This window comes from Diceros bicornis, chromosome 3 (assembly GCF_020826845.1).
Source record: "Diceros bicornis minor isolate mBicDic1 chromosome 3, mDicBic1.mat.cur, whole genome shotgun sequence".
Lineage (NCBI taxonomy): Eukaryota > Metazoa > Chordata > Mammalia > Perissodactyla > Rhinocerotidae > Diceros > Diceros bicornis.
In genome coordinates this window covers 84,016,555-84,031,562 of record NC_080742.1, presented here as the reverse complement: position 1 = coordinate 84,031,562, position 15,008 = coordinate 84,016,555, and the positions used below count along the sequence as shown (strand labels likewise).

General features: G+C 33.8%; 1 protein-coding gene across 9 annotated transcripts in view; it reads left to right on the top strand.

Annotated features, from left to right (window-relative positions):
* CNOT4 (CCR4-NOT transcription complex subunit 4) overlaps positions 1-15,008 on the top strand; it is a 133,733-nt gene that overhangs the window by 23,893 nt on the left and 94,832 nt on the right. Inside the window, exon 1 of one of the 9 annotated variants that reach the window (XM_058530765.1) lies at positions 10,881-11,349. The exons of 7 other annotated variants lie outside the window; for them this stretch is intronic. The gene's annotated coding sequence lies outside the window, so the exon portion shown is untranslated. Of the gene's footprint in view, positions 1-10,880; positions 11,350-11,782; positions 11,969-15,008 lie in introns of those variants that run through there. One more of the 9 variants, XM_058530759.1, reaches the window with a different exon arrangement.

Here is a 15,008-nt window from a genome sequence, read left to right as displayed (position 1 = left end):
CTTGATTTCTTATTAATATGTGGACTTGTTTTTACATTGTTGTTATTAGTGTAAAGCCATTTTGTCTACTTTAAAAATTTATTATGTAAATATTTTTCATGTTTCTTCATAATTTAATTAGTTTAAAGGAATTTTTCCCATTGTAAAATACATATACTCTCACTCAGAAAAAATGCAAATTAAAAACAACAGTGATTCTAGTATTTACATTTTAAATTGATAAGGATTAAAATGTTTGATTCTAATAGGCTTTAGTGAGAATGAAGATTGGTGCAACTTTTAACAGGGCAATTTGGCAATGTTTGTCAAAGCTAAAAATTGCACATACTATGCTTGATCCAGCGATTTCGTTTCTAGGGATTTGTTCTACAAATATACTGGCTCTAGGTCAATTTAATCTATAGTCTCATTCATCAAATTTACCAATTCTTTGTATCAATATATTCAGGAAAATATTTTTCTAATGATTATGGACAAAATTGTATTATTTCATGGGAAAAATTTTCAGTTTACTCTGTTTTCTTTCCAGTCCTTTCAAAGTTACGTTATATTTTTTTCCCAGCATTATCTGATTTCTTTATAATCTTTTAGAAGTTATTTTATGTTTTTTCTAGCATTTTAGTATCTTTAGGATTCTTTTGTCAGTTTCAAAGTGCATATATCAACCTTTTTTATGTTTCTGACTAAAATATTGGATGAATGATTTTAATAGCTTTTGAAGATTTTTGATGAGATTTGGTTGACAGTTTTCCTTTTGTCCTCATAACATTAAGGAATGTTCAACCTGTTGTAAACTAAGGATCGTAGGTTGGTTGATTTTTATGAATACATTTAATATTCAGAAAAACATTTCACAATCATTAATCATTTTTTCACTATAAATCTAACGTGTATTTACCATAAATATGTGTCAAAAAATCTAGAGCAGCCACATCAGTTAAGAAATGCTGATATTTTGGTTATTAATTGCTATAAAAATTTAGAATGATATCTTCATTGAGGCATTGGGGACTAATAATAAAATTACCTAAAAACTGGAGTAATGAAATATTTCATTAAAATGAGAATATGAAAGAACTAAAAAAAGTGGCGTAAATCTCACCACAAGACAAATTAGAAATTTTAATGACTAGAAATATAAAATTAACAAGTCTGTTTTTATATTTATTAATATATTAATATAGAAATAGTATTTATAAGTAAATATGAGATATCTACATTTGTTAATATATTAATAAATATATGAAAATACATATCAATAATATCAATACAGCTCTGTTAAATTAATAAATATAAATACTTAAACATGTAAACTATATTATAAATACATATAAAAATATATTAATATATCATCATATATGTTAATAATACAAAATATAGTCAGGTTCATGTGTCTGATTTGTTCAGATCCTTGAGATGAATATGTAAATTTGGTAATTTCAGTGAATTTATTATTCAACATACTGAATTTTGGAGAATTGGTTTGTTTCTGATATCCTGCCATACAGGAATACATGTTCAGGGGTGTGCATTGCAATATTGTAATACCAAAAGGCTGGAAACTACCAAAATTAATGTCCGTATGGCTTGTTAAATTGTGTGTGCATCTGTATGATGGCGTATGTTGCAGCCATGAGAAAGAATGAAGTGTGTGTGTGTGTGTGTGTGTGTGTGTATATATATATATAAAGATAGGAGAATTTCTAGTGTATGTTAAGTGAAAAGTTCAGAACAATGCACACAGTTCTTTCCGTTCTCAGTTAAAAAAAGATATATTTGTGAGTACATGCTTATGTATACATTGGATATATCTGGAAGAATACACAAGAATTATTTACAGTGGTTGTCATTAGGGCTCTAAAAGATGAAAACAAAAGTTAATAGGTACCCTTATTTGTTTTTTTTTTTTTTTTTTTTTGAGGAAGATCAGCCCTGAGCTAGCATCCATGCTAATCCTCCTCTTTTTGCTGAGGAAGACTGGCCCTGAGCTAACATCCATTACCAATCCTCCTCCTTTTTTTTTTCCCCCCAAAGCCCCAGTAGATAGCCGCACGTCATAGTTGCACATCCTTCCAGTTGCTGTATGTGGGACGCGGCCTCAGCATGGCTGGAGAAGCGGTGCGTTGGTGCGCTCCTGGGATCCGAACCCGGGCTGCCAGTAGCGGAGTGCGCACGCTTAACCACTAAGCCATGGGGCCGGCCTCCCCTTATTGTGTTTTAATTTGATCATTTTTACTACCTAATAAAAGTAAAATTAAATATTTATAACTTATATTCGTTGTAAAACGTGGGAAAATGACTCTTAGAAGAAAAGTCTCCCAAAGCTAACTATTGTTAAAAGTTTGTTTCACTGTGTTTCCTTTTAATCTTTTTTACTTTATGTTTTACTTTTTTTGGTCTTAGTTTATTTTACTTATGATAACATTAGTGTTTTCTAGTTGTCATATACTCTTTACATACTTTGTGAAATAAGATGGGGACATAAAATAAACTTACTAGCATCTTTTTAGTGGTCGCTTAATATTCCATTATGTTTCTGAGGGAAGGCAATGTGGTTGTGTGTATTACCATATTGATTGCCTAGGTTAATGGCTGATCTTGTGGTTTGGGTGGGTGGTCTCTTCCTTCCTCAGGGTGCATATCTGTCACTCTCAAAGCTGTCTAGTGTGTTGAAGATGACAGCCTCCTTGGGTAGGAAAACTTTCTCCCATTGGATGTCTGGGTATTTCTGTTTTTGGTGTTATACATAGAGTAGTAGTGTACCTTTTTAACTAACTATCATTTTGACCCATTGGATGTATTGACCCTCCAAGGGTATTGTGAACACAAGCATTTTAATCAGTCATACCAATGTTAATGATTTTTAATCAGATTATCTTCTGTGGGAACCAAAAGTAGATCATTTAAATTTGTTGGTCAGTTTTCTACATAATGGCATTAAACTTTTTCAGACTTTCTTTTTCCAGTTTTTTTTACTCAAATTAGTTTTACTTGGATTGATTCTTTTCCTTTTACATTTTAGAAAGAACATTTAATTTATTGATTAGATTTTTGTTCTTAATGAATGTTGCAGATTATAGCTTTGGTATTTGTTAGTTTTCATTTGAACTTGCTTCTACCAAATTCAGTTTTCCTACATGTTGTCCACTGAAATTTTGTCAACAAATGTTGACTCATCAGTTTTTAGACAGCAGCATATTTTATGATGTGCAGTTTTAGTCATATCAGCTTAATTTTCTTGATTAACCTCTGCCATTAATATTCTTTACAAATTGGATAAAAGACTTGTTTTATTTCATAGCTAATCCATGAGAAAATTGTAAGCAATCTCTGTTTGATGTTATAGGACTGCTAACTCTATTGTCATATTCAGTGAGTCTCAGAATTCTTCATTCAATTCTTTTGTATTTCAGTCGCTCTTCATCCTAAAAGGGCAGGTCATGATGTTGGCTTCTTTTATTTTGGAGGCTTCCTGTTCCAGTGATGAGATTTTAAAATGTAGAATTCTGTTTCATATGACTTATCCATATCTTTGATAAAGTTTTGTTCTGTAGTTGCCATTGGTTGTTCTATCACATAGATAACCCCTGTTGAGTACAGCAAGGCAATTTGGTTGTCGGAACTGCAGATCTTCCTACTGACTTAAACCAGACTTCACCTCATTTAAATTGACTGCTGAATTGTGTTAACTGTACTCTCAACTGCTAGGCAAGATTGAAAGAGTGTACATTTCTTTTAGTTAAATTATTCGCCTAAACTGTAGTTTCAGACATGAAATTACTGGAGTAGAGGATAGTACCATCATTACAAATTTTGCATTGTATTGATTTTCAAAAGGATTGAACCAATTTATAATGCCATCAGCAGTGTATAAGCACCTGAATTTTAGTGTATTTTCTTCAGAATTAGGTATCACTATTTTAAAATGTTTACTTAATTAAGAATAAAATGGTCTTGTGGAGTTGCTTTCCTTTACATTTTCATTTGCTTTGTGTAGAAATTTAATAGGAACAACAAATCAGAAGCAGGTTGGAAAAATGTTAACTCTTAACCAGAGCATTCGGTTATACAACCTTCTATGCACTACATTCATGTTTTGAATCAAAACCAGTTTAAAAATTAAGATTGGTTATTAGCATAGTGAAATAGAGTACCCCTGGAAGGAAAAGTCATAAAGAATACCGTTGTACTCTTGCAGCAGAGGAGTTCTTTTGTGTTATGTCCCTCTAGGCTCTGAATGGAGTAATATGCTACTTTTTTATCCTGCAGTCACTGTGCTTAAATCTGTCTCTGTGTGTCTGCTCTGTTCAGTCAATTAAAAAACTTACTGTTTAGTTCTTTGCCAAGTTAGTAATGCCATAATATATTTTTCAGGGAAGTGAATAAAAGACTATTTTTATCGTTTTAATAATTTTTCTTGTTTGTCCTTTTTTGTTTAGCCAAAAAACATTAGTGTAGCCCTACTTTTTCCCTATTGTTTTTGAACATAGTTTTTAAACTATAAGTAATTTAAGAGAAATACAAACAATCTTTTAAAATAATCTTTTAAATTAAGCATGTCAGTTCATTTGTCAGGAAACAAGGAACACTTAAATAGGAGGTTAAGTGAATATTTTTATTTACTTTCTCATTTATGACATTTTTAGGACTCTTATTCAAACCTCCAAGCCAACAATTTTATTAAGACCCGATTTTAAGGCAGGTTAATCATTCTTTTTTTTTCATGTCAGTAAGATAAGAAATTGTAATTGCATCTTTTAAAAGATTTGTTTTTAACTTTTGTTTAGGGTTTTCTGTAATTTGTGAGGTGCCTACTTATGAGGTTTTTTTTCCCCTTCTCTTTAATTTCTCTTAGAGCCAATCATTATCTTTTAGGGCTAGTTTGAAAAGGTTGCTTAATTGCTATGAGGTGTTCTCTGCCATGACCTACTTGTAGAGAGGAACATATATTATATAGCAAGATCTTGTTTGGCTAGTAAGTGTGCCTTCTACCTCTCTGCTAGGTGTAGGGACACTGCCTATCAGGCACTAGCATATAGGCTAGGTGAATAACAAGATTATCATATATAATGTAGGATAGTTACCAGTAATACAAGTCATTGTGTACTCAGGAGCTGAATAAATGCAGTACAGAGAAGGAAAATAGGATGAATAATTTACTTTCAAGGCTATTTTCTACCTTTAACTTTGCTTATCTCTTGATGATTTTTTCCCCGAACATAATTTTATCAGATCCCTTTAAAATTAGTCTTTGACACAATATTTTCATAGGTTCTTATTTACAATTTTAGTACCAGTTTTGCAAAAGTGCTGCTTCTAGGCATGTGACACAGCTCTCATAATAATTAAATGCAAAACATTGTATAGTTTAATGATGATTTTTTTTTGAGGAATCTCACATTTTATACGATAGATATCTTATAAAGACACTTATAAAAGTTTGTTAAAAATATTCTTTTCAGTAGTTTGAGGGGTCTCTGATTGGTTTGCATGCATAGTGATTTTTTATCCACCAGAATCCCCTCTTTCTAGTCCCAGTCCATTCTCTAAAGGTTTACTTGTAATTTAGGATAATTGTCCCAAATATTCCAGGGCACGTACTAGAAGACCTCACTCTCTTCCTCCCCTCACCCCTTTACTGGGTGCTTTGCTTCCCTTCAAGCTGAATGAGTGGAATCAAATTCTAATAGAGTAGGTTGAACTGTAAGGACTCTACAGGCTTGGAGAACAGATAAGTAGAAATTTTGTATAGGCTTTTTGAATAAAACAATATTTAAACAATTTGAGGTATAATTTACATACAATGAAATATAGAAATCTTAAGTGAGTGTTCAGTTAAGTTTTAACAAATGCTTGCACCTGTGTAACTCACACCACTATCAAGATATATAACATTCCAGTCACCATAGAAAATTCCCTCATACCCCGTCTTTTTTTTTTTTTTTTTTGGTGAGGAAGATTGGCCCTGAGCTAACATCTGTTGCCAATCTTCCTCTTTTTGCTTGAGGAAAATTGTCCCTGAGCTAACATCTGTGCCAATCCTCCTCTATTTTGTATGTGGGATGCTGCCACAGCATGGCTTGATGAGTGGTGTGTAGGTCTGTGCCCGGATCCAAATGTGTGAACCCTGGGTGAAGCAGAGCGCATGAATTTAACCACCATGCCACCAGGCCAGCCCCTCATACCCCTTCTTCTTCAGTACCTGTCCCCCAGAGTCAGTCTCTGTTCTGATTCTGTTACCAGGGCTTAGTTTTGGCTATTAATGGAATTTTATATAAGTGGAATAATGGATTAAGGCACAGGGTTTTAAGTGATTGTGGTATACAGTGAACTACATACTAATTTGCTATAAGGAGAAAGTAGAAAATATACCAATGGTTATTATAAACTCAGATTCAGGGAAGGAATAGATATGGAAAATTTCTAGAAGAGTTCTTTCTAGTTTGCTTGAGAATGGGGAAAATATATTATTCCTTTGCTTTCAACGTCTACAAATCAAATATCCAAAATATACACATCAAAATGTACACATCAGGTAATCTGTAACAATTTTATTTTTCTAAGCTAACAAGTGACTTTAAAAATCTGTAAAAGAAATGAAAAAAAAGTGTGCTGCATAATTCAGTTAAAGCACCAGCATTTATATTTTCTTTTTGCTCTTGACTGCATCCTTACCACTCTACCCTGTATTTTCCAGAAATTTTACATCTTTACATCATAGACTGTTCACTAAAAAAGGTTAACTCACAGTGATGATGGGGAAAGTAGTGGCAGCATGGAGTAGACAGAGTTGCACAGTAGTTTGCACAGCTATGTTTAGCACATAGCTAATTTATTTTTAAATGTGGAAGAACCTGAAATTTACCTTGGTAAATAGAGTAAAGGTCATTGAGTGTAAAGTAAATTTATTAGCCATTAATTTTTCTCCCTCTAACAACAACAACATCACCATCATCACCATCACCATCATCATCAACATCAACGCCTAGTATATCTGACACGTAATAGGTACCTAATCGGATTCGCTGTTTTTTTTTTTTTTTTTTTGTGAGGAGATCAGCCCTGTGCTAACATCCGCCAATCCTCCTCTTTTTTTGCCGAGGAAGACGGCCCTGGGCTAATATCCGTGCCTATCCTCCTCCACCTTATATGGGACGCCGCCATAGCATGGCTTTGCCAAAGCAGTGCGTCGGTGCGTGCCTGGGATCCGAACCAGCGAACCCCGGGCCGCCGCAGCGGAGCGTGTGCACCCAACCGCTTGCGCCACTGTGCCGGCCCCCAGATTCGCTGTTTTAAAAGTGATGAACTTCAGTTCCCTGGAAAATTCGCAGATGGTGAAAGATAAAGTAAACATTACTAAAAATTGAAATGCTCAGTTCTAGAAATGGAAATGTGTTGAAGGGAGGAGTAAGAGTTTGGCCTAAATAACTAGTCTGTTAAGTTTTTTTTTTTTAATTTGAATTTTCTTGTCATTTATCTCATTCTCTAGACACTTAAGTATAGCATATAAACCTGCCCCAACCAATGACCTTTGTATTATAGTAATATGACTTATTTTTGAGTATATTTTCATTAAAAATTTTGTTCTTAAAAGTATTTTAATTTACCTTTAGTCACACAAGCGATACATTTTTAGAAAAGTTCAAACTGTACAGATAAACAAAAGTCTTTAATTGAATCCCACTGCCCTTCCAGATTACTTAGATAACTAACTCCTCTGGTCAGTTTGGCATATATACTTCTGAGATTTTATACATGCACATAAATATATATATACACTTTTAAAAAAATGATGTTCATAATTTTCCTCAGGTGAGTTTTAGAAAGCTTTCTGCATTTTCTCATCTGGTTTTATTATTTATAGGATATAGCACTCTTGGTTCACCTAACCAAGTCCTATCCTTTAATTAAAATTAATTTATTGAAACAAGAGAGTAGCAGCTTAGAAAATAAACCAGGTTTATTAAAAATCTGCTTTAATAGCCAAGCTGTCTTCCAAAGCATCTTTGATGATTTAGTTCATCAAGAGCAATGTGATATGTAAGATACAGTGTGTCTAAAAAGAGGTACTCTCTCTGCTAATTCAGACTCTTCCAATCCAAATTAGCAAAGGTTCAGTTTGTATTTGTTATACATTAGGGTAAATTTTTTATTCAGTAACTTCTTTTTAGATTTTTCTAGTCATTACTTGATAACACTAAATTGAGCCATTTATTAACATTAAATATCAAAACATTGGGCTTTATTTGTAAAACTTATAGTTTTCTTGAATGGTGACAATTTTAAATTTTAGAATCATAAAATATTAATTATCATCAAATGTTTCCTAAGTAACATTTTATTTTATTCCTGTTGTTGGCTGTGGTATTATTTAATCCCTTTAAAATACTTTGAGCTTAACTGTAGGAGGTTTAATGTAATTACTTTGCGTTTTTAGAATTTTAGAACCAGGAGAGATCTAATACAACCCCTTCATTACAGACGAGGAAGCCTCAGGTCCACAAAAAGTCAGTAACTTGACCACCTTCTCAAAACTAGTTATTGTAAGAATCAGAACTGTAATCTAGATCTCCTGCTATACATACCTTTTCTGACCCTTGCTAATCTTGAGTTTAATTGAAATAGAGGATGTGCTCAATATTTGCATGTTTGAAGGTCTTCATTAGTAAGAAAATCTGCCAGAACCTATAATGGCCAAAAGTATTTGGGGAAAGAGTCAGAGTGCAGTTCCCTGTGAGAGAAAGAGTCTTAAGTCTTTGTCCTAATGACATGGTTGATAATTATCCAATCTTTTATTATTCTGTCTCTCTTCTCCTTCTCCCTCTTCTCCTTTCTCTCTTAGAGTGCACATAGGAAGACTGTAAAGTAGACCTATTACATATACTAGACCAAAATAGGAGGATTGGACCTAGGGAGGAATAGGGTCAACACTGGATTAGGTTAACTATATTTTGTAACTTTCCATGCCGGTTCTGGTGTTCCAACCCAGTCACTAGAAACCAAAGGTACCAAAAACAGTAGATTTTTAGAAGCATCCCAGACTCCACCAAAGCTGACAGTATTATAAAGTTACTGAATTCTCTTTCCGTTAGCTTTCCAACCTACACCTGCATAGTCTGTCGTCTTCTGTGTTTTCTGTTTTTTTTTAAACTTCTTTCCTTTATTCTTCTTCAAGCATTGTTTACTTAGTATTTTTTTTTTTCAGAAATATAAAATATAAAGTGAGTATAATCAAAAGACATATTCTTTCTTTCAGAAATTCTTTGAAACGTCACTGGTCTTATTGTTTAAATCGTAGGATATGCTAAATCTGTCAAAAATATTTTACTGAGATCACATATGGGTAAGAAAAGACATAGTTACTTTTTAGTATTATCTTTATTGTATTTCATCTCCCTGTTACTTCTAAAGATTTTATAGGTAAAGCAAGGACTGGCTGTGGACTAAGATGGGGCCAATTAGGTGGGAGTACAGCATTTGTTGGCAGTAGCCTTTCAAAGAGTATCTTCTGAATATTTGATAAAAATAGTTGAAAGGTTATGAACATTAGCAAAACCACTTATTCTGATAAGCACCTTTAGATTGTTCATGTCTTTTTGTACACTAGCCTTTATAATTTTAAAATTCAAATTAAAAGCTTTAATAATCTAGTCTGAATAGGGATTGGGTGGTCTTATGGAAGTTAAAAAAAAGAGATCATATGAAAATAAATTTTTTCCTTAAAAATAAGAACTAAACTTATTAAACTAGATTATCCAATAAAATATGGTAACTGGCACACACTATCTAGAATTCTAGGATAACTTGCTGTCTTCATGGGTCTTTGAAGAACATGATCTAAATCAGGGGTCAGTACACTGGCCTGCAGACTAAATCCTGTCAAGGACTGTTTTATAAGGTCCATGTGCTAAGAATGGTTTTTACGTTTTTAAAAGGTTGTAAGAACAAAACAAAACAAAGAATATGCAACAAAGATTGTATGTGGCCTTCAAAGCCAAAAATATTTACTCTCTGGAGTAAAAAATTTGTTGATCTCTAATCAGAATCATAGAGAAGGCTCTAAATGGTCACATAGAACCGTTTCAGGACATTCAGAATTATAGTAAAAATAATATAAATGAAGAAAATCAACACAGATGGAATATTTGTTACAATATTGTTTATAGTAGTAAAAAATTTGAAACAAATGTTTTAGTAACAAGGGACTGATTAAATAAATTACAGGACATCTGTGTTGTAGAATTTTATGCATTGAGAGTCATCACCCATGATTTATACAAAGGAAAAATATTAATTGCATTAAGCAGGAGACCATTTTCCGGAACAGTGTACAATATGATCTTTTTTTTTTAAACACACAAACATATATAATATGTAATTGATGTCTGTGTATATATTGATATCTGTGTAGGTGCAGAAAATGTTATATAGTAGAATATGAGATTGTGGGTGACTTAATTTTTTCTGATTGTTGCTTTTTTTGTAATTGCTAATTATTTTATTTTTATTTATTTATTTTTTTTGGTGAGGAAGATTGTCCCTGAGCTAACATTTGTGCCAGTCTTCCTCTATTTTTTGTCCTCTATTTTTTGTATGTGGGATGCTGCCACAGCATGGCTTGATAAGCAGTGTGTAGGTCCACGCCCACGAACCCCGGGCTGTTAAAGCCGAGCGCATGAACTTAACCACTACACCATTGGGCCATCCCTTGTAATTGCTAATTATCATGTGGTAAAATTAAATAATTGACCTTTTGGTGTGGAAAAATTAAAGTTGAGTAGAGTTTTAGGTCACAAACAGAACAGATAATATATTAATATGTAAAATAGTATTAGAAGTATGGATACTCTATTGAAACTTAGAAGTCTTTGGACAAATTAAAGAAAACAGACTGCTGTCAAGATCCTCTTAATGTATTGTTCTGGTATGTTCAATAGGCTGAGCATGTGATAATGGCATTTCATTGGACAATTCAAGGAAAATAATACAATTTTAAGGTATATTCCTAACAATTTGAGGTACCTATGTATCATAGAGAGCACTCCCTACCACAAAGCATTTGTTAGTGTCACTTTCAAAGGTAGAGTTTTGACTTAGACCGTGAAATTTAAATTAAAATGTGTTTCTTCCTTCCCTTTCTTTTTCCCTTCATCTTTCTTCCCTTCCTGACCTTTTTTCTTTTCCTTTCCACAGTACATTGTTGAAGTACAATTGATATTAAAGTAAAATATTGAACTTTTACACGTGTACACACTTGTCTCCAACACCCAGATCAAGATATGGAACATTTTCATCACTCCAGATAGTTCACTCATGCCCTCAAGACAGTAACACTGTCCCCACTAAGAGGTAACCATTCTGACTTCTGATTAGCTTTGCCTATTCTCACACTTTATGTAATGGAATCAGATGTACTCTTTTGTATTTGGCTCCTTGCTCTCAACATAATGATAATATTTTTGAGATTTATCAAAATAGTTATTTGTATTAGTGGTTTCTTTTCTGTTGTGAAGTAGTATTCCATTGTATGAATATAGCACAGTTTACCCACTCTACTGTTGATGGACATATCTCAATGTAGTTTTAATTTGCTTTTCCCTGATCACCAGTGGCGTTGAATGTGTTTGGTGCTTATTGGCCATTTGTATAAATTGTATTGTCTTTTATTATTTTTGTAGGAGTTCTTTATGTGTTTTTTTAAAAATATTTATTTATTTATGTTTTCGTGGGGGAGATTAGCCCTGAGCTAACATCTATTGCCAGCCTCCTCTTTTTTGCTGAGGAAGATTGGCTGTGGGCTTACATCCGTGCCCATCTTCCTCTACTTTATATGCGACGCCGACAGAGCATGGCTTTGGTAAATGATGTGTAGGTCTGAGCCCAGGATCCGAACCTGCGAACCCCAGACGGCCGAAGCGGAGCGCGTGAACTTAACCACTACACCATCAGGCTGGCCCAAGTATTTTGGGTATGAACTCTTTGTCAAATATATATGTTGTGAATGTTTTCTTGCAATATGTAGATTGCCTTTTCACTTCATTAATGGTGTCTTTTGATGTACAGAAGGCTTTAATTTTGATGAAGTCCGTTCCATTATTATTATTATTATTATTATTATTATTTTTTTTTTTGGTGAGGAAGATTGGCCCTGAGCTAACATCTGTTGCCAATCTTCTTCTTTTGGCTTGAGGAAGATTGTTGCTATGCTAACGTCTGTGCCAGTCTTCCTTTATCTTGTATGTGGGATGCTGCCACAGCATCAGCATGGCTTGATGAGTGGTGTGTAGCTCTGAACCTACGAACCACAGGCCGCCAAAACGGAGTGCTTGAACTTAACCACTACACCACCGGCTGGCCCCCATTTTATCAATTTTTAACTTTAGCTATTACCTTTTGGGTGCTGAGAAATCTTTTCCCCATCCCAAAGTCATGAAGATGTTCTCCTAAGTATTCTTCTAAAAGCTTTATATATATTCTCATTTATTTTTTAATTGAATTATTTGTCCCCTTATTTTTTTGCAGTTCTTCATATATTTGAGATATGAGTCTTGTCAGCAATATATAATTTGGCACTCACATGTAACTCTCTGATTTATCTGCAATTAATTATGTATATAGTGTTAGGTAGACATTCACTTTCTTTTCACATAGATATTCAGTTTCTTCAATATCATGTGTGGAAAACAGCTATCTTTCTCCATTGAATTTTATTGGTGTCTGTATAAAAATTAAGTACTGCAAATGCCAACAGTGTTTTAATTATTGTAACTTTATAGTAAGTTTTGAAATCTAGTTGTGTAATTTCTCCAACTTTATTGTTCTTCAAGATTGCTTGAGTATTCTAAGTCGTTTATATTTCCATATAAATTTTAAAATCAGCCTGCCATTTTCTATTAAAAAATGCCCATTTGGGTTTTGATTCAGATTGCGTTGAATGTATACATTAATTTGAGGACAATTGATATCTTAAAACTATCAAGTCTTCCAGTTCATAAACATTGTGTCTCTCTTCATTTACTGAGGTCTTCTTTCTTTTCTCTCTGCAATACTTGGTGATTTAATGTGAATGTATTTCACATCTCTTGTTAAATTTATTCCTAGGTATTTGATGTTTTATTTGATACTATTATAAATGGTATTGTGATTTTACTTTGTCTCCGTTGCATGTTACTAGTATTTAGAAATACAGTGGAGTTTTTGTATTACTTTTGTATCTGGTGATCTTGCTGAATTTACTTTATAGTTCTAGTAGTTTTTCTGTTCTTTTGGATTTTCTATGTGTGAGATCATGAGGTATTGAAATAGAGACTGGTTTTAGTTATTTTCCAGTCTTTGTCTTTATTTATTTTTCTTACTGCACTTGCTAGAACTTCAGTAAAATGTTGAATAGTTAAGTTGAGAGCAGACAGTCTTAATTTGTCTTGACTTCAGGGAGAGAGTTCAGTGTGTCACCATTAGGTATGATGATAGCTGTAGGCTTTTTATAGATACTTTTTATCAGATTGAGGAAATTTCCTTTTATTTTTAATTTGCTGAGAGTTTTTATCTTGAGCAGATGTTAAGTTTTGTTGAACACTTTTCCTGCATCTTTTTTTTTTTTTTTTGCTGAGGTAGACCGGCTCTGAGCTAACATCTATTGTCAATCCTCCTCCTTTTTTTTTTACCCCCAAAGCCCCAGTAGATAGTTGTATGTCATAGTCGCACATCCTTCTAGTTGCTGTGTGTGGGATGCTGCCTCAGCATGGCTGGAGAAGTGGTGCGTCGTTGTGTGCCTGGGATCCAAACCCCGGGCCACCAGCAGCGGAGCCTGCGCACCCAACGCTAAGCCGCAGGGCCGGCCCTTTCTGCATCTTTTTTTTTTTTTAATAATTTTATTTATTTATTTATTTTTTCCCCCAAAGCCCCAGTAGATAGTTGTATGTCATAGCTGCACATCCTTCTAGTTGTTGTATGTGGGACGCGGCCTCAGCATGGCCGGAGAAGCAGTGCGTCAGTGTGCGCACGGGATCCAAACCCCGGCTGCCAGCAGCGGAGTGCGCGCACTTAACCGCTAAGCCACTGGGCCGGCCTGCTTTCTGCATCTTTTGAGATGATCACGATTCTTTTTTATTCTGTTAATGTAGTGAATTCAGTTGGCTGCATTTTGAATGTTAAATCAACTTTGTATTCCTGGGATAATCAGTCGTGATGTAATTTCCTTTAGTATATTTGCTATATTTCATTTGTTAATTTTTAAAGGGTTTTTGTGTATGTGTTCCTGAGGATTCTTGTTCAGTAATTTTCTTTTCTTGTAATATTTTTGTCAGGTTATGATAACAGAGTTTGCTGCCTCATAAAATGCCTTGGGAAGTGTTTCTTCTTCCACTCTTCTCTGGAAGAGCTTATCGAAGTTTGATATTATTTATTTTTTAAATATTTGGAGGATTTATCCATGAAGCCTTCTGTGAAGGTTTTTAAATATAAATTAAATTGCGTTAACACACAGAAGACAATCTAGATTTTCTGTTTCTTCTTGGGTCAGTTTTAGAAACTTGTCTTTTTACAGAATTTAGGTATTTCCTTTTAGTTGTTAAGTTTATTGGCATAGGGCCGGCCCCGTGGCTTAGTGGTTAGGTGCGCGCGCTCCGCTGCTGACGGCCTGGGTTCGGATCCTAAGCGCGCACTGACACACCGCTTCTCTGGCCATGCTGAGGCCGCGTCCCACATACAGCAACTAGAAGGATGTGCAGCTATGACGTACAACTATGTACTGGGGCTTTGGGGGGAAAAATAAATAAATAAATAAAATTATTAAAAAAAAAAGTTTATTGGCATAAAGTTGCTTATAATATTCTCATTTATGCTTTTACTATTTATGGTATCTGTAATAATGTCCCCTTTTCATTATGATATTGGCATTTGTGCTGGTTCTATATTGTCTATTTTGAATTACTCTTTACATAAAATAATATTGCTTAATTTTTAGATTTTATCTTGGCTACAGCTTCTGGAATAATGTTAATAGTAAT